General features: G+C 36.3%; 1 pseudogene; it reads left to right on the top strand.

The window, feature by feature from the left end:
* The first annotated feature begins 216 nt into the window (after positions 1–216).
* LOC114616149 lies at positions 217–20,703 on the top strand (annotated as a pseudogene).
* The last annotated feature ends 370 nt before the right edge of the window (positions 20,704–21,073 follow it).

Here is a 21,073-nt window from a genome sequence, read left to right on the forward strand (position 1 = left end):
CTGCAACAGTTATAAATCCACAGACAGGCATGCACATTCACCTACTGTAGCCTTCACCTGGGGTTGATCTTGGTTCCATTTATGCTCAAAGAAACACTTGCCATGCCCACTTTGATTTCTTTCTTTTTGATGCTGAAGCTTTCTATGCTCCAGTGCAATTTAGTTATGTCAAGGTGTTTAATGTCCTTGAAAGACAATATATACCAGGATGGAGACATGGTGATCAATGTGTTCTTGCCCCTGTATACCTATCAAATAAAAGGCATTGAAGGTCCAGAGAACACAGAAATTCATCAACGGTGAGTGTCTTCAGTCCTTTCCTCCTAGTTTAAATTTCCAAGTTGCATCCTTAATCTAATTTATCATTCCTTCTCAAGAATTTCCTTCTAGAAAATGCTCCACTTCTAAACTTGTAATCACTTTTCTTAGATGTCTTCTATTTTTATGGGTAGACACTGAGCACAAATATATTATCTAGCCATTTTTAGTACATCTTTCTCTCTTAAAGATGCCATGCAGGCAACAAATGATGTTACTTAGAAATATAACTTGAGGTATATGTACAGGTCAGCAATGAAAGTTGTTAACACAATGTTGCTTCTACAAAAGAGATCCATCACATGCTTTTTTAAAATGTACTTCTTAATATCTGTATTGACTGTGTGTTACTTTCTGTGTCACATTCATTGAGAGATCACCCACTGCGTTTCATTATTTCAAACTCTTTAGAGATCACGATTTTATGCCAGGAGTGCCCCTGCCCCTCCTGTTTGGTACTTTTAGGCAGTCCAGTGACGAAAAGTGGACTGCTGTGATATTTCCATTTCCTTTAGTTTGTTATTGCTTCACATATAGTACATTTGACTATAAAGATACCACCACTGCAGTATGTGAAATAATTAATAAGAATGATGCAGACTTGAGGACATTATAAATGGGTGGCTTATCTTTCTATGAGCATGAATAATGCCACTGAGCAGATATTGCATCTCCTGCCTGAAACTGAGGTGGCAGATGTCTGCCTGTTTCTGCTGTACACAGTATGAAAGACAGATGTCAAGAACAAAAGTCAAAAATTATTGCTTAGAAGCTATCTTATTTCCCTCCAACACCTGTCTGCTGGTATTTTAATTTTTTCACTTTCTCCTGTTTGTCTCCTTTCCACCTTCTGTAACTCTGCTATGCACAAGTGCTTGCTGGCATAACTGTATTGCCCTGCTTCTTTGACTCTCTGTTGCTCCTCACCTGTGCTTAAAGAGATCTAGCTCTATCAAACTTTCATGTTGGTTTTGGGAGTTTTGACCTGCATTCCCTGGAATTCTCAATAAATTATTCAATTTTGGTGTGTGTTCAATTTGATAGTAATATAGCTTTCCAGTTTTGAGGACATGCAGCAAATCTGCTTACTCAGAAGCTGACATGTAATTAACCCAGGTGTAAAATTATAGTCATTTTGTCTTATTTTGTTCATTAACCAGTCATAATTTTATACATTCAGGGAGTAGAAAGTAAATTCATTACATATATAATAAGGTGGCATGATATAAAATTGCATAAAATTTTTCATCTTGAACAATAAGTCATTTTGCAAACTCTGCAATTGCACATTATATCAGTTGTGCATTCTCTAATGCAAAAGCCTGTCTTTAGTGACAGCATTGTTAACCATGCATAGTGTTCTGCCTTCACATTTTATCCATAATTGTCTTTCTGATTTGAAGTAAGGATTTGTCTTATTGCTTATTATGCCTACAATATTTTTAATGGTTCAACAGATTATATGTGTACATATTACATTAAAATACATATTTTTGCATGTCTTGCTATTTATTCTATCCCTTTATCTTTTATTTTTGAATTGCATACTATATACTGGTTTTGAAGGATTGTAAAGTGATTATACAATTAGTGTTTGTTTTACACATTTTCTAGTGTGCTGTGTTTAAATAGAAAGACTACATGTAGTCAATGAATTTTCTGGTTTAGTAAAGGCATGTTTATACATTATCTGCTAAGAAACATAGCTTCACTAGGCCTGGGGAATTTTGTCAGTTTACATTCCAGTCACAAATTTCTACTTATTGAGCACATATCAAGTCCAATTTGATCTCTACCTGTTCTCTATGCAGATAATCCTAGTTACAATTTCACAAAGAGTGTGTTCTGTTATAAATATGTTATTTACTCTTAAACTTCTTTCAAATGTTTATATTTATTTTACCTAAATTTTTAGTATGTACACTGATTTATATATCTGTCAATCTTTCTGTGTATCTGTGTGTTGGTTCTGTACGTCTATGTGTCTATTTCTCTGTCATGAGTACAATTGCATTTATTTCTCTGAACTCCTTGTTCTTTGAGACATGGTGTCTTATTCTCTGCTCTATAGACCAAGCTAGCTGGCCAATAATGTTGTCCTGTATCTATGTTTGATGTACTGTAGAAATTCTGGGTTGCACAAGCCAGCTAAAATATGTATAATTTAAAATATGTGAGTGTATGTGTGATTGTTTGTGAATGCATCTGTGAATGTCTATGTACATGTATATGTGTACAAATATGTGTCAGTGTGTTTTTATCAGTGCATTTGATTCTGTTTGAGAATGAGTGCATATACATGTGTTTGTGTAAGTGTGTTGATGGTGTGTATGTTTGTGAGTATAGTTGGGTGTTGACACTGAGGTGTGTGTGTGTGTGTGTATGTGTGTTTGTGAAGTTCATGAGAGAATTTCAAATTTTGTTCTTTATATCACATCTACTTTGATACAAAGCTTTTTTGTTGTTCATTGCTGAGCTTATAAAGATGGCAGGGCCATGGCCTTCTGGAATTTTCCTATGTCCTGTCCCATTTTTACATGAGAGTGCCAGCATAGGAAACGTGTACTATTTTATCCTAGATACATATATTCAAGTACTAATGCACATTGTTGGCCAGTATTTCCTCTCACACTCAATTTGTGAGCTCACATGCACAGTGTGCCAACTTTACTTTTAGATTCAAGTTTACTTTTTCTGCAGTGATTTTTTTTTATTATCATGGAATGTAGAATCCTAGGAACATAATATCTTTGTCATTCACATTATTAACTTCTGTCCTAAGGACTCTTCTCTCATCTAAATCAATTTTTCCCTTGAAGATTTTGATTCTCTTTTTTCCTTCTAGAATCAAGAATAACTACATTTGAGTATTATTATAATTTCTATTTCAATATAATATCTGCATGCTTTTAATGTACATATAGCTTTATTCATAAAATTATTTTATGCAATTAATGAACATTGACTTGTTAGGATGACAAGAACTTCAAGTTCTTGCAGAAATAAAGTGAAGCGCACCTCAGATTATGTAAAGATATTCCATGCTCAAGGATCAGTAGGATTAATATAGAGAAAATGGACAGCTTACCAAAAGCAATCTACAGATTCAATGCCATTCCCAGAAAAATGCCTACACAGTTCTTTACATATATAGAAAAAAATTTTCAACCTTACATGAAAAACCAAAAGAAAGAAAGAAAGAAAGAGAAGAAATGAAGGAAGAAGGAAGGAAAAAAAAGAAAGAACAGAAACAGGATATCCAAAACAAACATTGACAGTAAAAAAATCTGGAGGAATCAAAACACATGACCTCAAGCTGTACTACAGAAAAAACATGATAAGAACTGCCTGGTATTGGTACAGAGACAGACAGGCCTATCAACAGAATGTAATCAAAACCCAGAAATAAACTAACACAGCTACAGACACATGATCATTGACAAAAAAGCCAAAACTATATAGTGGACAAAAGAAAGCATCATCAATAATATAGTCAATAATATAATAATGCTGTTCTGAGTGTAGAAAATTGCAAATTGATCTCTATTTATCACCCTGTATAAAACTCTAGTGCAAGTGGAACTGAAAGGACCCCCGAAGGGAGACCCTCACTCAAGTCCAGATCAAGCGCGCACCCAAGGACACTCGAGAGACTGACTTGATGCAATTAGCAAAAGGCAGTTTAATGGCGAAGGGCCCTTGGGTCGAAACACATCCCATGCAGGGGATAGAATCAACCATGACCACCAAAAGCTAGGGGCTTTTATAGGAAGAGGTGTGCGGGGGGGGGGGGGTGTGAAGTGAGAAAATCTGGCGCAGTTACATACGATTGGATATTTCAAACATCAGCAATTTGCGTAAGCAATCATTTAGGTGGGTAGGATGACCCGCTATTTTTGGCCACAAAACCTCAGGCCTCCCAAGGGCAAAGAAGGGAGAAAAACACCAGGTGGCCCATTATTCACTTGGGCATGTTTGGACTTGTCAAGACACTTGTCTCTACATCCTTTGGTCACTCTGCCCCTGGAGGGGCTTGATATTTTTATTATGGCTATTTTCAGCAAGTTGTTGGTGGTCTTTGCAGAGTTGTTTTTAATTTTTATTCCCACAGAACAAGGACCTCACCATAAAACCAGATTCACTGACTCTAATTGTCGTGAAATTGGGAAATAGCCTTGAATGTGTTGGAGCAAGGGAAAATTTCCTAAAATTAAAAGATGCCAAGAAGAAGAAGAAGAAAAAAAGATTCATGTGAAGATGCTTCAATCCCACTTAGAAGAGGAAAAATAATCATTAGTGTCAGAAGGAGGGATGAGGGTGCAAGAGGGGAGTGGCAGAGGAAATCATTAGGCTGGATCAGATAGGAGTCAGGAGAGAATCCCAGAAAGCTAGGAACATGAATGGAAATATGCATCTGCCAGGTGATTGGGGCACATGCAAAAGGGGAGGCTTCCAGGACGAATTATTGGTTACCTTAACAGAAAATCACAACAGTGGGGATATAGAATCTGGAAAGACCACCTCCAGTATATTAATGCTATTCTAAAACAGTTCATTTTGTTTTCTTAAAAATTTTGCTTGTATTTTCACACTTTGTACCGCACTGTTGCTTAAGTCTTGTGGAAAGAAATGGTTGATAAGCTAGGGCAATAAGACTCACCTTACTTTGGATGTGGAGTTTGGAGGCTAGCCATTATTCAGTGAATGGCCCTATATCTACATACATAGCAGAATCACTAAATTTAATTAGCTTTTTAAAGTAGAGATTTTTATGTATGGAGGATATGATAGGGACACAGGTAAATATAAAGCAGCACTGATAAATTCTCATAACATACATGAGCTAATTCTTACCAAATAAAACAGAAAAAGATATTTTTGCCCTGGTACATGCTTATCTGAGCATTTGAATGAATATTTCTTAATAGTCAATTGTGTCTAATTCATGGAGCACATATTTGTTCACTCAACAATGATGCTATCTTAATTTTTTATGTTGCCATTTGTACTCATCATCTGTATGGCTTCATAAAGATATTTACATTCAAGTAAGTCATTTCATTGACCACATACATTGTTAGTTTGTTTTGACTTTACACAAGCTAAATTCATTTGAAATAAGTAACTTCATTTGAGAAAATGTCACCTCTAGATTAGCTTGTGAGGAAGTCCATCTTGAACCTTTTGGAATGATGATTGATATTGGGAGAGGTGTGCAACAGAATGCCCTATATGGTTCCACACCTGAGCTGGTGTTCTGGGTGACATACAAAACATACTTAGAAGAACATGGGGAAAAAGGCAAGGAATTAGGCAGAATTTCCAATGGCCTTCAATTTAGTATCTGCATTGGCTTTCCTGAGAAGATGGTTGTGACCTGAGCACAGTGAAATATAACATAAACCCTTTTCAATCCAAATTACTTTTGATCAGTGTATTCATGACAACAGAAAATTTCCCGAGATAGCTTTTTCAACTATTTATACTCTTCCTTCTAACTGTACCCACAGCTTTTCTGCTGTTTTACTTCTAGTACTCAGTCATATATCAATTTAATTTTCAAAAGTAGATAACATTGTATATACATATATAATCATTTTGTTTCATTGTCATACTGTACTATGTATTATCCAACCATTTTCTCTGATGATGTACCAATTACACTACACTGCATTGACTCCTATTTTTTCACAACTAGATCATCTTTTTATAATTTGCACAGAATGGCTAGAAGAATGCACTATGTTTCTTTGAAGTAGAATTCCACAGATAGGCCACCAAAGAGTGCTGAGGACTATGTCATGTCCTCTGCATTCATAGGCAATGATCATAACAGCTGTCCTATATATTTGCAGACACCATATAAACTTTTTACTCCATAAGATTTCAAATTTTCTTCCACATCTAAGGTAATTTCTAGTTGAAATACACTGTGAACTATACTATTCAACAGAATATATGTTTGTGATAGAAGTTTACAATATTTATATTAATTTTATTGATCCCATGATTTCTCTGAAACAGTGGACCTTAAGTTGGCGATGTATTACCCAGTCAGGTGCATGTCTGAAAAGGGAAGAATCACTAGTAAGCCCACTCTATGAATTTTTGATTCTTTAGAAACTGTTTTGTACAATCACTGGTACCAACCTCTTTCTTCTATCGATTAACAGATGTGAGACACTTGTCATACATTTTAGATTCCCTTAAGATTTCATTCACCCAAATGGAAGAGTATAGACTTAATTTAATAATTAAATGTTTATCAAATGCAAAGACAGTAAGCAAAATATTGAATAAAAATTGAAGAAATGATAACTATTCTGAAAAGATTTTGGTATGCCTCACTTGTACACAATAATACATTTTATTATAAAAATTGACATATGCATATAGTACAATATGATCATCTTTAGTCTTGAAGGTTATTTATAGGAGCATTGAACAATACTCTAACAATGAGGAAAAACTAAACCCTTCCTTTGTTAATATTAACTTCTCATATAATCTTTAAAAGTTTGCATGTTATAATTTTAAATTAATTTATGAAATTTAATAAAGTAAATCTCTTCAAGACATAATAAAAAAATGAAAACCAGGATATTAATCAGTGTAAAACTTTAATACAATTTCAACAATTAGTGAAATATTGCTTGATTACTAAAATCTGAAACATTTGCATTTGGTGACTCTCATATTAACTTAGAAAGACAGAAGTGAAAATACACTGGTATGGGATTCAGAATCCAATGACCACTTCCTAAAAAGGAAATGATAATAAACCCAGTTTTTATGTTTCCTGTTGTTTGAAATGTTTATATCATTTCAGAGAAAACTATAATCAAAGATAAATACATTGGGAAATAAAGCATTGTTTACTACAGTAAAGCAAAAGACACAGATGTAGAATGATATAACTAAAGTCCTAAGCCTTCATCTATGATATCAATGGACAATATTCAGAATATAGAATGACCAATGTTCCAAGGGATATGCAATTGCATCAGGTCTGTCAGTGTAGAAAATTCCTCAAACCCCTTTAGACTTTTGTATATTAACATTGTCAGAGCTGTGAATTTGGTATTAGAAAACCAACAGGTGTGCTCTTTTTATGGGGTGGCTACTCTACCTGCTCTTCACTCCTCATTTACCTCTGTTTCTTCACATAATGTTGAAGTACCTTGGACTTTTTTTCTATCTATGTGAGTATGCTTAGTTCTTATTCTGAAAACACACAGACAAGAAACATTATGTAGACTGAACAGCTTGATTTCATAAATATGTAGCATATAGGTTGTTTATACTGCGTGTGTGTTTAATGTCACTACATGAACTGTAAAAAACAATAATGTATATACAGGAGAACCTGGGGGAAGAAAGAAGAGGAGCAATTTAAAGGAAACAATTTGAACTATCCAGGTGATGTAAACTTTACAAGAAGGAAATACTAATGCTTAAAGGTAGAAATGCCTTTGGTAGAAAAGGAACCATAGATCTAACATGTTAAAATGGGGAACCCACAAAAGGAAAATACATGAAAATAAGAATAAGAAACATTAAATGGCCGGACAGTGGTGGTGCACACCTATAATCCCAGCACTTGGGAGGCAGAGGCAGGTGGATTTCTGAGTTTGAGGCCAGCCTGGTCTACAGAGTGAGTTCCAGGACAGCTAGAGCTACACAGAGAAACCCTGTCTCGAAAAACCAAAAACCAAAAACCAAAAAAAAAAAAAAAAAGAAAGAAACATTAAATGGCATATGGGAAAAGAAAGTTACATATGTCATTCTGGAGAGATTAAAGTTAAACTAACATGAACTGTGCAAAATTTTTTATCAAACTAAAAGTGTGGTCTCATGTGCATGGCAGAATATAAGTGAAGCCACACTAAAAGGGAGTTGGGGACCTGGATTCACAAGTAAAAACACTTGTCCAGCAAATATGAAGATGTATGTTCAGAATCCCAGCTCCCATGTGAAATATTGGTGTGGCTGAATATGCACCTGCACCTCCAGAACATAAACAGGAGGATCACTGATGCTTCCTTGTGCTCAGAGTAATTCTAGTCAGTAAGAGATGCACTGTCAAGGAAATAATGTATAGAATGAGAGAAAAGAACACTAAGTCACAAAGACATCTTCCTCTAGCCTATAAATGAACATTTAGAGGTTTACATAAAGTATATGTTAGCAAGAATTTCATGACACATGTCACAATAAATTATGTTAATAAATATGAATACATAATACAAAATATATGCAACTAAATGTAAAATCAGAATGAGAAAAGGTAAACAAGTACATTCAAAATCAAAATAAATTTTGAAAAATACCCTAGTTACCTATAGTCTATAGAATTATATAGGAATACCAGGTCTGGTCATAGCTTTACCAAGTAAAATGTTAGATTATCTGTAATAATCAGAGAATATATGTAGGATATAAATGAAACATAAGTGGGCAAAGGCCTACCTGGAATTTGGAATACAGATAAAAAATTTACAATTACAAATCAAATTATGAAAACTAAAGACATCTAACTATTTCTATATTAAGTATTATTTCATTAAATAAAGTGTAAACAGAAAGGGAGAGAAAAAAGAATAATGAGTAGAAAGTTTCTGGGTTATTCCCTGGTGTTTAATACAAAGAATTTGTGATCCAGAACCTACAAAGTGGGCAGAAACTTTATTATTAGATCACTCTTAAAAAGTAATGAGCAAATTCAAAAAATCATCAGACCCTACAACAAAACCCTGTTCTCAACAAAATTGAAAAATCTGGATGAAATTGACAATATACTAGACAGATACCAGGGACCAAAGTTAAATCAGGATCAGATAAACCATTTAAACAGTCTCATAACACCTAAAGAAATGGACATAGTCCCTAAAAGTCTACCAACCCAGAACAGAATAAAACATAAAAAAACCCCACCTAGGACAACTCTATCAGACCTTCAAGGAAGATCTAAAACAAATACTCTTCAAATTATTCCACATAATAGAAATGGAAGGAATAGTTCCCAATACCTTGTATGAAGCCAATTATGCTTATTTCTTAACCACACAAAAAATAAAGAAAAATTCAGAACCATTCCCTTTATGAATATTGATGCAAAAATACTCAATAAAATACTTAGAAATTGAGTCCAAGAACACATCAAAAAGATCATCCATCATGATCAAGTAGGCTTCAATGGAAGGAAGCAGGGATAGTTCAATATATGGAAATCCATAAACATAATCCAGTATATAAACAAATTCAAAGAAATAAACCACATGGCCAACTCAACAGATGCTGAAAAAGCATTTGAAAATATTCAACATCCATTCATAGAGAATGTCTTGGAAAGATCAGACATTCAAGAGCCATATCTAAACACAGTAAAAGTAATATACAAGAAACCAGTAGCCAACAGAAAACGAAATGGAGAGAAACTTGAAGCAGTGCCACTAAAATCAGGGACTAGACAAGGCTGCCCACTCTCTTCCTATATAGTACTTAACATGCTAGCCAGAGCAATTAGACAGCAAAAGGTTAAAGTGAAACAAATTTGGAAAGAAAAAAGTCAAAATATCATTATTTATAGATGATATAATAGTATACATAAGTGATTCCAAAAATTCCACCAGAGAACTGCTAAAACTGATAAACAACTATAGCATACTGGCTGGATATAAAGTTAACTCAAACAAATCAGTAGCCTTCCTCTACTCAAAGGATAAAAAGGCTGAGAAAGAAATTAGAAAAATGACACTGTTCACAATCATCACGAATAATATAAAATACCATAATGTGACTCTAACCAGGAAAGTTAAATATATGTATGACAAGAACTTAAAGTCTCTGAAGATAGAAATTGAAGAAGATCTCAGAAGATGGAAAGATCTCCCATGCTCATGGATTGACAGGATTAATATTGTAAAAATGGCCGCCATGCCAAAATAAATCTACAGATTCAATGCATTCTCCATAAAAATTCCAACTCAAGTATTCATTGAGTTAGAAAGAGAAAATTGCAAATTAATTTGGACTAACAAAAAACCCAGGATAGTGAAAACTATTCTCAACAATGGAAGAACTTCTGGAGGAATCATCATCCCTGACCTCAAGCTGTACTACAGAGCAATAGTGATAAAAACTGCATGGTATTGGTACAGAGACAGGCAGGGAAATCAATAGAACAAAACTGAAGACCCAACATAAACACACACACCTATGGTCAATTGATCTCTGACAAAAGAACTAAAACAATCCAGTCGGGAAAAGACAGCTTTTAAAACAAAAGGTTTTTGTCCTACCGTGCTCAGAATGTAGAAGTATGCAAATCAGCTCATTCTTATCACCTTGTACAAAGCTCAAGTTCAAATGGATCAATCACCTCCACATAAAACCAGATACACTGAAACTAATAGCAGAGAAGAGCCTAAAATATCTGAACAAAGGGGAATTTTTTTTGAACAGAACACCAATGGCTTATACTCTAAGATCAAAAATCAACAAATGGGACCTCATAAAATTGTAAAGCTTCGTGATGGCAAAGGACACTGTCAGTAATACAAATTTTCAGCCAACAGATTGGGAAATGATCGTTCCAAATCCTACATCTGGTATAGGGCTTTTATACAATATACACAAAGAACACAAGAAGTTAGACTCCAGATAATCAAATAACCCTATTTAAAATGGTGTGTAGTGCTAAACAACGTATTCTCAAACTAGCAATATCTAATGGACAAGAATCACCTAAGGAAATGTTCAGTACCCTTAGTCATCATGGAAAAGCAAATCAAAACAACCCTGAGATTCCACCTCACACCAGTCAGAATGGCAAAGATTAAAAATTCAAGTGACAGCAGATGCTGCTAATGATGTGGAGAGAAGGGAACACTCCTCCAATGTTGGTGGTATTGCAAGGTGGTATGACCACTCTATAAATCTGTATCACACTTCATCAGAAACCTGAGGATCCAGCCCTACCACTTCTTGGCATATAACCAAAAAGTACTCAAAGATAAAACAGGGACATATGCACCTCTATGTTCGTAGCAGCTTTTTTCATAGTACCCAGAAGCTGGAAAGAATTCAGATGTCCTTCAACAGAGGAATGGATACAGAAAATATGGTACATTTACACAATCAAGTACTAGTCATCTATTATAAACAATGACTTCGTGAAATTCTTAGGCAAATGGGTGGAACTAGAATGTATCATCCTGAATGAGGTAACCAAGTCACAAAAGAACATACATAGTATGTACTCCCTGATAAGTATATATTAGACCAAAAGCTCAAAATACCCAAGATACAATTCACAGACCACATGAAACTCAAGAAGAAGAAAGAGCAAAGTGTGTATGCTTTAGTCCTTCTTAGAAGGGAGAACAAAATACTCATGGGAGGAAATTAGGTGACAACATTTGGAGCAGAGACTGAAGAAAAGGCTGTTCAGGGACTGTACCACCTAGGGATCCATCCTGTATACAGACACCAATCCAAACACTATTGTGGATGCCAAGAAGTGTTTGCTTAAAAGATCCTGAAAGAGTCTGCCAAAGCCCAACAAATAGAGAGGTGTATGTTCACAGTTAGCCATTGGAATGAGCATGTGGTCCCCAATGGAGGAGTTATAGAAAGGACTGAAGGAGCAGAAGGGGTTTGCAATCCCATAGAAAGAACTACAATATCAACCAACCAGACTTTCCAGAGTTGCCAGGGTCTAAACCACCAACCAAAAAGTATACATGGAAGGACACATGTTGCATATGTAGCAAAGGATGGACTTGCTAGGCATCAATGGGAGGAGAGGGTCTTGATCCTGTGAAGTCTCAATACCCCATTGTAGGAAAAGGGCAGGTTTGGGGTGTAAGAATGGGTGGGAGGATGAGGTAGGACTCTCACTGAATCAAGATGTTGGGGAAAGGTATAGGAGATTTCCAGAGAGGGGTTTGGGAAAAGGGATAACATTTGAAATGTAAATAAAGAAAACATCCAATTAATTAATTAATTAATTAATGAAAAGATATTTAAATAAAACTTCCTAACAAAGAATCTAAAAAAAAAATTACCTTGTCCTGCGGTAGAGGAGATAGCTCAGTGCTGAACATGATGAAGAAATTGGTTATAACTTGTAACAGTCACATTAAAGCAGAATATGGCTACATGGACTTATAAACACAATGTTTGTTGGCAAAGACAAGTGTCCAAGTAATTTCTAGATAGTCATCTGAGTTTCAAGTTCATGGGGGAACTCTTGTCTCCATGGAACTGATAAAAGAATATACCTTGTAGAGTCCTCTGGCCTATGAGTTTTCATACATTTTGTTATAACACACACACACACACACACACACACACACACACACACACACACAGGCAAATTCATAAAAACAAAATGTATACATACGTACAATATATACAATATGCATCATATACATATTTACACTATATATATCTCACATGCATATATATATATACACATGTATAGCTATGTATATATGAAAGCTTTAGTGTAATCTGAATCCCCAAAACATATAAACATATGTTGATATAACAAATACGTCTATATGTATATGAAATAATGAGTATAATTATAACGTAATTAAATACATAAGGCAAAAACTCAAATATGAGTTGATAAAAGTTAAATAAAATGTTGTGAGTTTTGACCAGAAAATTTATAAAGAAATAGAATATCCTATATAATATGTGCATGGAAAAAATATCTAGTGTCAGCAAAGAGCTAAGTCTGATAATATTGGAAGGGGAAAATCTCAGAACCAGGTGCCTCATGACTAATAGCCACAACCTAGGAAGTATGATGAGACAAGGAACTGTAAGTTTTACTCCATTATCTGATTTAGCCCTAGACAGGCCAATGAAAGTACAAGTTGGATAAACAGATATAGATCTGTTACTCTCTGTTCTTTCATCATGGCCCCTTAGAAATTTTTGATTTGTTCTGCAAATCCACAGGATAACAATTCCTCTTACAAGAACCATACAATATATATATATATATATATATATATATATATATATATATATATATATTTACTTTTGTGAAGGATACACATTCAAAGTTAAAAGCATGAGATCATTTTCATTGACTGTCTGCTTCATTATTAGAAGATAGTCTTCTTCCTCTGTACGCATAAAGTAAATAGATGAAGGAACTGATCAGATTTTGAAAACGGCCTTAGACTCTGGATGAAACATTAAACATGACCACAAACAGACCTACTGATGTCCACAAAAATCTTCTGTTGTAACTGTATCAAATAACAATGTACAGTTAGAACATGGAAACTGTGAGGTGTAGTTTTGTTCAGTGAATGACAGTTATTATATTCAGTTGAAATCAACGGTGTTAGAAAATTGTTCTATAGTACTTTTTATGTTCTCTACACAGGATCAGTACCAACAACTACAAATTTGTGATAGCTTTAAAATTTGCCATCGAGGAGATCAACACAAATGCCCTCATTTTGCCTAACATATCTCTGGGATATAGTATTTACACTACTGGGACAAGTCAAGAGGATACAATGATAATTTTCCTCATTTGGCTCTCAGGGCAGGTCAAAACCTTGCCAAACTACAACTGTAAAAGTGAGGAAAAATCTGTGGCTGTAATCACAGGAACAACTTGGGAAATTTCCTCCTTAATTGGGACATTGCTGGGATTATATAAATATCCACAGGTAAGATTATATGAATTGGAATAATTAAAGCATCCTCCATTGATGGCAACATTTGAATACCAAGGAAAAACATAAATGGAGAAAACTTTGCTTGTGTATGATTCAAAATGGTACAGGAGTCAAGAATGCATTCTGTGAAATCAAGATGACAGGCAATTAGATGCCAGCACCACTTATGTCCACATGATAGCATAAAATAGAGAAGTCAGTATGAAACTTGGGGTTGGAGAGAGATTCTGCCTCAAGAATGAATAAGTGGAGGAAAGCAAAGGACACCCAATACACACTTCTTCCCTTCACACACTTGTATGGACATTCATACAAACAACCAATCAACTAAACAATATTATAAAGTACATGAGCTATACACTCTGAGTTTGTTGTTGTATCTACAATTTTTGGTTTGAAAAATATAAGAATTGCAGCATAAGCTCACAAGTATTTATGATACATGTGAATATTTCAAATAATTTTCTAAACTGGTCTTCAATATTACAGTTTACTCATACAATTTTAAGTTTCTATGAATTTATGTGACTGTATTATACTCATTGATTCTATAATTTTTGGAAACTCCTTTTTTCATGTCAATTCCTGTTTTCTTTAGCTGACCTTTGGACATTTTGAACCAAGTATGAATGATCCTGAGAATTTTCCATCTCTATATCAAATGGCCTCCAAGGACTCTTCTCTGGCCTTAGGCATGGTCTCATTAATTATCCATTTCAGGTGGAATTGGGTTGGGTTGGTCATCTCAGATGATGAGAAAGGTGTTCACTTTGTCTCAGAGTTGATACCAGAGATGGAAAGAAATGGAGTTTGTGTGGCTTTTATGGAAATGATCCCAGGTGACCATATGTTCAGTATAACAGAAGTTGATGTCTATAATAGCCCAATTGTGTGGAACTCAGTAAAAGTTGTTATCATTTATGGTAACACTGACTCTTCTTTAGGTGTGCTCTTTAGAAGATGGGAACATGTATTTCCATGGAGAATCTGTGTCACTACTTCAAAATGGAAAGTCATCAGTGCTAAGAGACATTTCATTCTGGACTCATTCCATGGAACTCTCATATTTTCCCAACACCATGGTGAGATTTCTACTTTTAAAGAGTTTGTAAAGGCAGTGAGCCCTTCCAAATACCCAGATGACATTTTTCTTGCAAGATTGTGGGAGATTACTTTGATTGTGCAATATCTAATGCTACCTGTAAATCTTTGGAACAATTTTATTCTTGAGGTACCTTGGAAGTTTTACCTTGGTACCACTTTGACATGGTAATGAATGATGGCAGTTACCAAGTAGATAATGCTGTTTATGCTATTGCCCACACCCTTCACAAGATGCTTATATATCAAGTAGACATACAAGAAATGAAAAAATCAAGGAAGAATAAAATTCCCTCCATGGAAGGTAATGGCTTTTCCTATGGATTCTGTACCTGTGTCACCAAGTTAACTTTTAAAATGCAATCAAAGTTACTCTCAACATGTACCTTGATATTATTTTTCAAAAGACAAGCATTGTAGACTCTTTTAGTGCTTAAAAGGACAATCTAGACATGGGTGAATATTATTATCAAGATGCCAACATCTTAGAAGCAAATATTATAAACATAGGAAAAAGTTTTAAATGAAACAGGCAAACAGTATTCTACTATTTTAAGGGCCCCAACTGGAAGCCCTAATTTCTTTGCAGAAAGTTCTATAATATAAACAAGGCATGAACTGACAATGCAAGGCCCTAAATACTGTATTGTGTTATCAAATAAAATGATTCTAAAACATCAAAGAAAATTATGTCTAATATATACATAGATTATTTTTGTTTTATTTACATTTGGTGTAATAAAATGTGTGCACAAAATCCTCTCTAATGAGAAAGGGATTATTTCACTCATAATACAGGCTTATAGGTACTCACTAGGAAGAAAGAAAATTGGCAGAGATTTGAAGCAGCTCACTACATTAACATCCACCAAGACCAGGGAGAAATGAATACACAATTTCTCAGATGGCTCACTCCAATATATTTGCTAAAAAAAACTAACATGCTTAAAATCAGGATGGATTTTATGCCTTAATTAAACCAAGTTGTAAAGTCTCTCATAGGTCTGCTCAGAATCCAAATTATGCTTTACAGGTTTTCAATTGAGACCTCATGGCTGGGTTATTGTAAAAGCTGTCAGGATCACAATTAAAAGTAACATCACAAATTATTAGGCTGATTATGATTAGGCTGATTATGATGTTATTTCAATGTTAGTATTGTTTTTGTTTTATACATGTAATGATGATTTATTTTGAAGCAGAAATTATTGAAATTAACAAACTGGCATAATTTTTTTTTATGTCTTAACAATGACCATGCCTATCAAAAATCATGCATATCTCTTAGTTAAACCACATCCTGAAGACCATACAATTCATGAATCCCAGTGGATAGTCTGTGATATTGAATCCATTAAAAAAATTGTATGTAGAATATGACATCCTGAACTCCTGGAATTTCCCATAAGGTCTTGGATATAAAGTAAATGTAGGAATGTTTCTCCATATATGCCACCTGTTCAACAGTTGTCATTGTCGGAGGAAAGTAAAGAGTGGAGTACAGGACTGGGACAGGTTGGTAGACACTCAATTTTGTTTAGCCTCATGCTTCTCCATAAGTTAAAAGATGCTTTCACTTTTGTATTTATAAATCATTTCCCACACTTAAATATTTTCTTTTTTATATTTATCATTACAAATATTTAATACATACTTCAATGTGTATTCACAATTTTAAACATTATATGTGTTTGCATGTATATTTATAGTGTACTATGTATGTATCCTATTATAGGGTTTATCTATAATCTCATAAATTAACAGAGTTTAGGTTTCATAAAAAATCTAATAGCCTCATGAAATTCAGTTACCAGAGGAATCCTTATATGTCCTGATTTCTCTCATTTTGTCAGACTCCCATGTCTGTATGCAGTGAAGGTTGTGGACCTGGATTCAGGAAATCTGTTCAGTATGGCAAGGCTCTATGTTGTTTTGATTGCAGTCTCTGCCCAGAAAATGTAATCTCCAATGGAACAGCCAAGTGTATGCATTTCATATGAGGTTCTGACTTTTGTTTTTAATATGTATATTGAAGTAAAAACCACGTATAAGGTTGTTGCAGTAATTTTCAACTCCAGTAAGTCCATATAAATATACACAATCCAGTTACTGTATTTATGAGCTATATACCTAGACTGAGCAGATCTAGCACTATAATAATTTATTCTCCTGCTATAAGACACTTTGCTACTTGCAATTGCTCCTGGCCACATGATTCTGCTGCATCTTCACTTCCTCCTCCTCCATCTGCTTTCCTTCCTTTACTACTCTGTCTACCTGCCCCCACTTTCAAAGACATCCCATCTCACCTTTCTGATTTACTGCCACATAACAAACTCTTCGATTTATTGACTGGTAAATGAGGAGAAGGTTCATATGAGTTCACCTGAATATGTGATCCAGTACTCATCCAGAGGACACACCTCTTGAGGAAGCAGAGCTAGATTTCAAACAGCATAAGGACAAAACACATTATTTCCCACTTTTTTTTTTCGAGACAGGGTTTCTCTGTGTAGCCCTGGCTGTCCTGGAACTCACTCTGTAGACCAGGCTAGCCTCGAACTCTCGAACTCAGAAATCTGCCTGCCTCCCTATTTCCCACTGTTGTCCAGTAAAAAATACTCTTTCTCTCAGAAGAAATTGAGCACAACTGTAAAAATTATGTAAAATATAAGGTATGATATACACTTAACATCCAGCTCCTCATAATTTTCAATTTATGTAAAATATTCTACCATCTACTCTAACTTAAAGAGTTTACAATTTTTTGTCTGTGTCTGAATTATGTTATTTTAATTTTATTACCATCAGAAATCTATCCTTTCAAATCTGAAATATCTTCCTTAATGCTAAACAACTGAAGTTCAATTATGAGACTATTACTAGTCTTTAAACCTGCCAGTCATTTAAGAAGGAAATAAATACTACCTAAATATTTAGAAATCAAAACACATAGCTTCCAAACCTATACAATTGTAGAAACAGCTGACTGCCAGAACATTCTGGTAATTTCTTACAAAGTTGAACCACCTGTCTTCAGCCTTCTGGTCCAGATTCATCTGATAGACTTTAAGAAAAGCAGGAATTATGAAGAACTAGCTTACCATGTCTTGGCAGATCTTAGCAGTTGACTATCTCACATCCGTTTGTGCTTTTTTTTGGACCATATTTTTGTCTGCATAATAATTAGGGTGAGTCTTGCCAAGTAGCTACATTGCCACGGTTGAATCAACTCCACCTGGAGGTAATGATACTCAATATATTCCTTGAAGTTGAATGGGGATTATGTCTGGAGCACACAGGTTTCATAGTCAGTTGAACTTAGTAATGAAATAATATTAAACACCGTATTCTGTGGATCATATCTATATCTATATATCTATATATCTATATATATATATGCTGAATTGTTAAAAACTGACTATTCATAGCTATTTAATAATTGAATAATATTGAGAACACTTGCTGTAATTAACTAAATTAGAATCAAAGATGACTTTCTTTTTGTTCTCAACCATTTAATTTATTGAAAGGAGATGCCACTACTCAGCAGCTGCTATTCTTTTGTTTACATAGAGTTTGGTTTTGTTTGTTTTGCTCTGTGCTGGGAACATAAATAAAGTTTTCTACATTATTTTCAGTCATAAAAAAAAGGAAAGAAAGAAAAGAAAAGTTCAGCCCTGCGGGGCCTGTGCTGTCCCTCTGGGTCTGCCACAATATGATCACCAGCCGCTCTTTGGGTTATGCCTATGTCAACTTCCAGCAACCAGCTGATGCTGAGAGAGCCTTGGACACCATGAACTTTGACGTGATTAAGGGAAAGCCAATCCGTTATCATGTGGTCTCAGAGGGATCCCTCTTTGAGAAAATCTGGTGTGGGAAATGTCTTCATCAAGAACCTGGACAAATCTATAGACAAAAAGGCACTGTATGACACTTTCTCTGCCTTTGGAAACATCCTGTCCTGTAAGGTGGTCTGTGATGAGAACGGCTCTAAGGGCTATGCTTTGGTCCACTTCGAGACCCAAGAGGCCGCTGACAAGGCCATTGAGAAGATGAATGGCATGCTCCTTAGTGATCACAAAGTGTTGGTGGGCAGATTCAAGTCTCACAAAGAGCAGGAAGCCGAGCTTGGAGCCAAGGCTAAGGAATTCACCAACGTTTACATCAAAAACTTTGGAGAAGAGGTGGATGATGAGAACCTCAAAGAGTTCTTCAGCCAGTTTGGTAAGACCCTAAGTGTCAAGGTGATGAGAGACTCCAGTCGGAAGTACAGAGGCTTTGGCTTTGTAAGTTAGGAGAAACACGAGGATGCCAATAAGGCTGTGGAAGAAATGAATGGAAAAGAAATGAGCGGGAAAGCCATATTCGTAGGCCGTGCACAGAAAAAAGTAGACCGTCAGGCTGAATTAAAATGGAAATTTGAGCAGCGGAAGCAGGAGAGGATTAGTCGGTACCAGGGAGTGAATCTCTACATCAAAAACTTGGATGATAACATTGACGATGAGAAGTTAAGGAAAGAGTTTTCTCCTTTTGGATCAGTCACCAGCGCAAAGGTGATGCTAGAAGACGGAAGAAGCAAAAGTTTTGTCTGTTTCTCCTCTCCTGAAAAGGCGACCAAAGCTGTCACCAAGATGAACAGACGCATTGTGGACTCCAAGACTCTGTGCGTCGCCCTGGCCCAGAGGAAGGAAGAGCGGAAGGCTCACCTGACTAACCAGTACATGCAGCGTGTGCTGGGATGAGGGCACTCCCTGCCAATGCCATCTTAAATCAGTTCCAGCCCGCAGCCGACCGTAGTATTACACGCCTAACCAGTCAGCACAGATGAGGCCTAATCCACACTGGCAGCCAGGCAGGAGACCTCAAGGCTTCCAAGAAATGCCAAGTGCTCTATGGCAGTCTGGGCCTCAGCCAGCTCTTCGACATCTGGCTCTAACTGAGTCTGAGTTCTTGGACCGCTTGGCTATGGACTTTGGTGGGACTGGTGCCGCCCAGCAAGGGCTGACTGACAGCTGACAGTCTGGAGGTGTCCCTATAGCTGTGCCAAACTTTGCACCTCGTGCTACAGTTTCTGCAGCTGCCCCCAGGGCTGTGGCTCCGTACAAGTATGCCTCCAGTGTCCGTAGCCCTCACCCTGCCATTCAGCCGCTGCAGGCCCCCCAGCCTGCACTCCATGTCCAGGGTCAGGAGCCCCTGACTGCCTCCATGCTGGCTGCAGCGCCCCTCTCTCCCCAGGAACAGAAGCAGATGCTGGGACAAGTGTCTGTTCCTACTTATCCAAACAATGCATTCAAACCTGGCTGGAAAGATTACAGGAATGCTGCTGGAGATTGAAAGCTCTGAGCTGCTGCACATGCTGGAGGCCCCTGAGTCCCTCCGTTCCAAGGTGGATGAAGCTGTGGTAGTCCTGCAGGCTCATCATGCCAAGAAAGAAGCTGCTCAGAAGGTGGGCACTGTTGCTGCTGCTACCTCGTCAGACCTGAAGGCAGTTCTTCTGTTTAGCTTCCTTCCCCAGATGCCTCCTCAGATGTCAGAAACCCATGACCAAATCTCACATTTAAAAAAATAAATCTTCCAGAGTTCTGCGTGGATCTGCTCCCTGAGTCCATTGGCTGGCCGGTCTAGCTGAATCTGTGAGCTCTAGGTTCAATGAAAGGTACTTTCTTAAAATATCATCGCCAGCTGAGTCACGCCTGAGAGGCTGAGATCTGGGAGTGGCTGGTCCTTGACAACAGAGCCTTTGCAGCCAGAGTCATCCCAAAGTGGCTGTCTCTCACCTGGGAGGCTGACAACCCAGTAATGCCTGGGTCATTGAGGCTGGGTACCTCGGTAGTCCCAGTGTGAGACTAAAATCCAGGAAAGTTCCTGGGGTGGAGTAAGTCAGCGATGGAATCAGCAACCACAGACAAATCACCTGTCCAGCAAGGTAGGAAAACCAC

The sequence above is a fragment of the Grammomys surdaster genome, unplaced genomic scaffold, assembly GCF_004785775.1.
Source record: "Grammomys surdaster isolate TR1022 unplaced genomic scaffold, NIH_TR_1.0 307497, whole genome shotgun sequence".
In the NCBI taxonomy this organism is placed as follows: domain Eukaryota; kingdom Metazoa; phylum Chordata; class Mammalia; order Rodentia; family Muridae; genus Grammomys; species Grammomys surdaster.